The sequence below is a fragment of the Aythya ferina genome (assembly GCF_964211825.1).
Source record: "Aythya ferina genome assembly, chromosome: Z".
Taxonomy (NCBI): domain Eukaryota; kingdom Metazoa; phylum Chordata; class Aves; order Anseriformes; family Anatidae; genus Aythya; species Aythya ferina.
Window position 1 is genome coordinate 83,302,987 of NC_140299.1, and position 6,000 is coordinate 83,308,986.

Consider the following 6,000-nt stretch of genomic DNA (forward strand, 5'->3'; position numbering starts at 1 on the left):
AGGACACTGGCCGGGGTTCACTACAGACACGAAACCTCACTTAGCATGGTCGTTAGGCATCTACTGCATCTTGCTGGAAAAAAAGTTTCATTATCACGGTGGACATGAGGCCAAATGAGCTAACCTGGAGGTCTCGTGCTGCCACTATCAGAACGTGCTTGAAATTTCTAGAAATTGAGGACAATTTCATACGCTGGGAGATGTTAAACCCAACCCAAGGGAAAGCAGTGCTCAGCTTCATCCAGACAGATAACAAGTACTCCACCGTGTCACAGAGAACAAATACAGAACAAAGACAGTTCCTGCCCCTAGGTCTTGGAATCAAAGGACACATATTCCCAAACACCGTTTTGCAAAATGACTCAAGTGGTCCCAGCCCCTACCCGTGCCACCCCCTCAGCTGTGCTGACAGAACCGCTGGCAGCAATGCATGGTGAGCCTGTGCACTGCAGTGTATTTATTTTTAGCAGCATGTTTTAATTTACCAATTCCCAGAGTTGGTTCATTACCTGGTACAACTGAGGCGACAGGATGGAACAAGGCAGGAGCACACAGCTGCTGCCTGAGAACTTTTACCAGCCTGATTTGCCAACACGGACAGGAAAGGAACACAGGCAGGCAAAGCAAAAGAGGGGCTCCATCACTTTGACAAGCAAAGTTGTAAATTTCCTTGTAAATTTCACACTCTGGTGTTCCAAAATGCAAACATTTGAAGTAAAGTATCAAGAAGCCTACCTTAACTTTTGACTCATTGACTACTATGTATCAAATGAGTTTGCAGTATTTGCTGATTTTGATAATTCTGCTTACTCTGAAGTATTCCTCACTGTCTTGGACGTGGACAGCTACATTGATCCGGTGTTACAGGTTGGAAGTTGCCATGATATGTATACACAATTCCCAGTAACTCAGTTAAACAAGGAGATTTAGAGCACAGAATATATGATAATGCATAAATACGGCATTCACTCAAAAGTGGTTTTCAAGGCTTTATGAAGCCAGCCATGCAGGACTTTAAAAGAAACCACAACCACTGCATTATCTGTTGGACTTTGTCTCTGACATAACAGTCAGCTTGGCGTACTGACGTGATCAATCAGAATCAACTTGTCCATCTTCTCAGAGAAGTAGTTATTACTAGAAGAAGAAAAAAAAAAAAAAAAAAGACCAAAAAACAAACAGGACAGTTTTCCTTCAAGCACAGAGGGTACACAACAGCTGCTAAGTACAACACAACTGATAACTCCCAGCATGTAGCAGAGGCAAAACAGCGAGGTCCACAACGAGTGCCTCCCCGCAGCACAACGCACTGCAGCTAAGGGATGATGAAGAAAAGCAGAACCCGTGTTTCCTGCGTCCCACCAGCAGCCCTCACCACATGTGCTGTGTGAAGCTGATGCGGTGAAGGCCAGCAGACCAGGTATGTATGCACACAGCAGCTGAAACGGACGGAGAATTCAAAACAAATATCTTAAAAGATTTAATTGCAAATGGAAAATGGCAACTTTATGCATCTTATAATTCAGACAAATAGAGACGAGCTGCCTTGGGAAATAGCTCACAATTTCCAAAGCTATCTTCCTATTACATTTCATATTTCTTATCTACGTCTCGGAGATGCCTAGGGATAGGTACAATAATCAAGAACTTTTTCAAAACAGTCCAAAACTTTTTTTCAGTTTGCCCCCCTCTACAAACTTTTTAGCTCAAACCTTGACCTGAAATTGGCAGTAAACAGGCAAACCTCCTTATGAACAACTGATAACGACAAAAAAAAATGCAAAAAACTGAACAGTGTAATGTGACAAGTCTAACCTGGAACACACTAGCATCACGAAACAGAAACACTTGAACACTCGGTATCACTGGTGCTTCAGGTACTGACCTGCTTGCCATCAGCACCAGAATTGCTCGCTGCAGTCCGACTGACAGTGTGCACAGGCAACGTCGATTTGAAGCAGCATGTCTCCCTCTAGGCATGTGATAAAGATTTTTTTTTCCCCTTTACCAGCCTGAGAAAACAAACCTATTTGCTTACAGTAAAGTTTTGTAAATTTACTCCGGTACTAAACATATTGATTCAGCTAATACCACAGCTTTCAAAACAATACCTTTTTCGTGTAAGTATTAAAGATCAGTACTTGCAACACTCCAATGTCTACACAGCAGGCTGGACACAGACTGCTCCCCTCCAGTTTCTGCCAGGCATTGGGAAGCCACGAGGCTTAGAAACCAAAGCAGCTGTAATGAAGAAACACCTAAAATCAGCTGGACTAACTCTATGTGGGTCTCTTTAGGATACCAGCTCAAGAGAGTACCAGCTGGGGTCCTAGCTCCATCGGCAGGAGGTTGGTATGGCTGAAACCCTCCCCAGGGCACAATGGGAGTAAGAGCAGCTAGGTACAGGTAACGACAGCACCAGGCCTCGAGTGGGACACTGTCCTCACCAGAGGTATTGTCAGCAATTAACTTGCCAGAGCAGGCTGGTCGGGAAAGTGGTAACAGTGGAATCATCCACTGTCAGCTCAAGTACAAGGTAGCTCGGGCTGCAGGTTCACCATCAGCTGAAGCCCACCTGATATGAGACTTGACCCTCAGGGGAGGCAGTCTGTGCCTTCTCCACATCCCGGTGTCTCCTTTTCCACACCCTTCATCTTCTGAAGGCATTCACCTGTGCTTGCAAGCTGGCTGATGCGACTGGGCAGGGAGCATTGTACTTCCGGAGCTGTGCATTAGCTGGATGCGTTTCCTGACCTGGCTCACGATGCCTCAGACCACCACGAGGGACCAGGCGGAAAGGAGTGCTGCCCTTTCCAGCAGCAGAGGGGACATAACCTGCCCTGAATGGGCTGCGAAACCGCACCCCGGGCACCCTCTGGTGTGAGCACAGCAGGAGTGAAATGACTTGGAGGTCTCAGCCTAATTCCTAGGAGCAGTCAGCCATAAAACAAGAACCACGACGAGAACTGGCACTAATAATTATCTGACGGTGAGCTGAGCAGAAAGGTCAAGGATCGCACAAAATTGAATGCCATGTCTTTTCACCGTCCGCCACAATTCAGTCCCATTACAAGAAGAGTGGATGGGACACTGTGATTAGCTAAATATTAACTTATCAGAGTCCTCACCCCAGAGTCTTCCACTCAACAATAAAATGAGCGTATATATGTGATGCACACTCTAACTGCAATGCTTAAAATACTGAACAACATCCATACAAAACAGCCATTAACTTGTACTTCAAGAGTTCCACTCAGTGCAAATCTGTGAAGCTGACCTGCAGACCAAGTAGACAGATGCACTCTTGCAAAGAGAAGAGGCACACTCACACACACACACAAAATTCATAGGGCAGCATCAAATTTCATGAGCAGATGTTTTCATTTTTCATTTGTTTCAGTAAGTGAGTGGAAAAAAATTAAAAAGAAGATATGCATTCATTCTTTGTACGTATGCTTTACTTCAAAGAATTCCAGGAATCTACTGTAAATGTGAAAAACTCCTCAGTCACCACAGCACACTGTTCCCCACAAGAACAGTGGGTCAAACTCAAAGTACCAGCAATAGAGTCACATGCAGAACTTTTTCTATAGGGCCTGGAATGGACAAAACCTCCAAAGTCAGAGCTGAGTCTTCAGGGGGAAAGAAAGCACAGACACCATTGACAAAGCTCCAGCAGTGCCAGGTATTTCAGTAAGGCAGTCCGAGCGTGCACCATGCTTCTAAAATGATGATGCCTCTGTCCACCTGCACCCCAGGCCTGACGGATGTCTTCACCTCACCTGCCAGCATCAGCTAAACTATCTGGGACAAAAAGGCTCAGGTCATTGAAAATGCTATAAATGTTACACCGGCATTGGCCCACCACGAAGGCTGGGGAGGGCACAGGATAAGACAGAGTTGTGGGTGGCACACAGGGACACCCTGCTGCATCTCCAGCCGCCCTGCTGAGGCCACTGGTCCCATGAGCAGGAAGCAATCGGTCTGGGGGGAAAGCAGGTGAAATGGCTTAATGTGAAACACTCACAACTGCTGACTTCCAAATGCAGAGCGCCGCGTACAGAGGTGCTTGTTGTACTTTATGTTAGTATCACTTGGCGATACCCTCTCATCTTCTACGTGCCTTCAGAAACTAAGGTTTTAGCTCTCCCTATGTAACAGTGCTTTTACCTTTCCTTGCACGATTACGAAATGCCTCATTTTAACACCCAGCTGCCACTCCCTAACCAAACTGCCCTCACCAGGCAGCTTTACCACAGGTGGCACACAACACGATGCCACCCCCTTTCAGCCAAACTCCTTTAACAACACCAAGACAACGCCAGTGCTTACTAAACACGCCTTTTTGCTACCTGTGCTTCTTTGAGGGCAGACAACGTCACCATTGTACCCTCTGCCATGCCACCAAACCACTTTCCAGGTGCGCCCAAGGACTGGCAGCCATCCTTGCAGCTGCTGCTGCTTTCCCAGCACTGCTTTTGCCAGCAGCCATGCCCAAGGCCTCCTACCTGCTCCCTGCAACTTGCTGCTGCAGTGAAAAACCACCGGGCAGAAATACCATAATTTTACGTGTTTTTTTTTTTTTTGAAGATTTGCTAACGTGAGATTGCACAGCTGGGCCCGAGCCACAGCAGAGATAAAGCAGAACCGTCCCAAAGGCAGGCAGCACTTTGTGGGAACTGGAGGAAAAGCCAAAGCTTCTCCACCAGGCTGGGCTGAAAGGAAGGGCTGATGAGCAACAACTGGTGGCTTAGAAGAACAAGCTCCGAGTGGCCTGCCTGCCAAGCTGAAACCCAGCACTCATTTACAAGTCACCTCCCTGCGCCTAGGCCTGGGCGACTCAGGCGTGCCCCGTGTTTTGTGAAGCTTTGAGAAGCTGCTGTGCCACGAGGCACTGCCACCCAGCCAGCTCCGACCTGAGGGGAGCCGACCCCTGCCTGGCACAGGGAGCTCCGCGCTCACACCACGTCCAGGGGGTGCAACCAAGTGGGTGAAGTGATAAAATGAAGACGCGGGTAAAGTGATAAATGGGTGAAGTGGTAAAATAAGTAAGGCGAAGGGAATGTGAGGACCCATGGCGATGGTGTGTGCTGGGGGGAATAATGTAAGTAGTAAAAGGAAATAAAAAGTAATTAACGTGGAGTTGGTAAATAAGGTAAACGAGCAAATAAGATAATTATAAAGAATGGGTAAAGAAAGTGAATAAAATAATGAGTACGTGAAATGAAAATAAAAACGTAAATGAAATAAAACGAAAGTAAAAACGTAAATAAAATAAAATAAAAGCATAAATGAAATGAAAGTAAAAACGTAAACGAAGTGAAAATAAAAACGTAAATAAAATGAAAATAAAAACGTAAATAAAATGAAAATGAAAACGTAAATAAAATGAAAATGAAAATGTAAATAAAATAAAACGAGCAGATAAATTGAATATTAAAATAAAGTAAGCGGACAATTAATTAAAGGGAGCGAATAATAAGGTAAATAAAATGACCAAGTAAATGATCAAATGCATGAAACAAGCAAATAAAACGCAGACAATAAAATAAAATAAAAAATAAAATAAAATAAAATAAAAAAATAGCAAAACAAGAACGCAGCCAGGAAACGGCAGCGCCGAGGGATGGGGCCCTGCCGCCCCCCCCCCTTCCCGCACCGGGACTGGGGCAGCGGGGCCGGACAGACGGACAGACAGACGGACAGACAGGACAGACGGACACCCGCACCCCTCCAGCCGCCCCCCACGGCCCCCATCTCGGCGGCGCGGCCTCTCGGGGCCGTGCGGGGCGGGACCGGGACCGGGACCGGGACCGGGACCGGGCCGGGTCCTAGCGCCCCCCCCCCCCCGCTGCCGCCGCCGCCCCCGCCCCGCGCGGCACCGTCCCGCACGTACCTGCGCCCGGACACGCGGGGCGGGGCGGGGCCTGCACCTCCCCCTCCCCCTCCCCCCCCCCCTCCCCGCCTCGTTCCGCTCCGCTCCGCTTCCGGGGTCCGCCG

General features: G+C 47.5%; 1 protein-coding gene across 4 annotated transcripts in view; it reads right to left on the reverse strand.

Moving 5' to 3' along the window:
- Positions 1–6,000, reverse strand: part of ARB2A (ARB2 cotranscriptional regulator A) — a 254,174-nt gene extending 248,174 nt beyond the window's left edge. Inside the window, exon 1 of one of the 4 annotated variants that reach the window (XM_084504219.1) lies at positions 5,897–6,000. The gene's annotated coding sequence lies outside the window, so the exon portion shown is untranslated. Of the gene's footprint in view, positions 1–1,885; positions 1,905–4,508; positions 4,556–5,896 lie in introns of those variants that run through there. The other 3 variants (XM_084504220.1, XM_084504221.1, XM_084504222.1) reach the window with 3 other exon arrangements.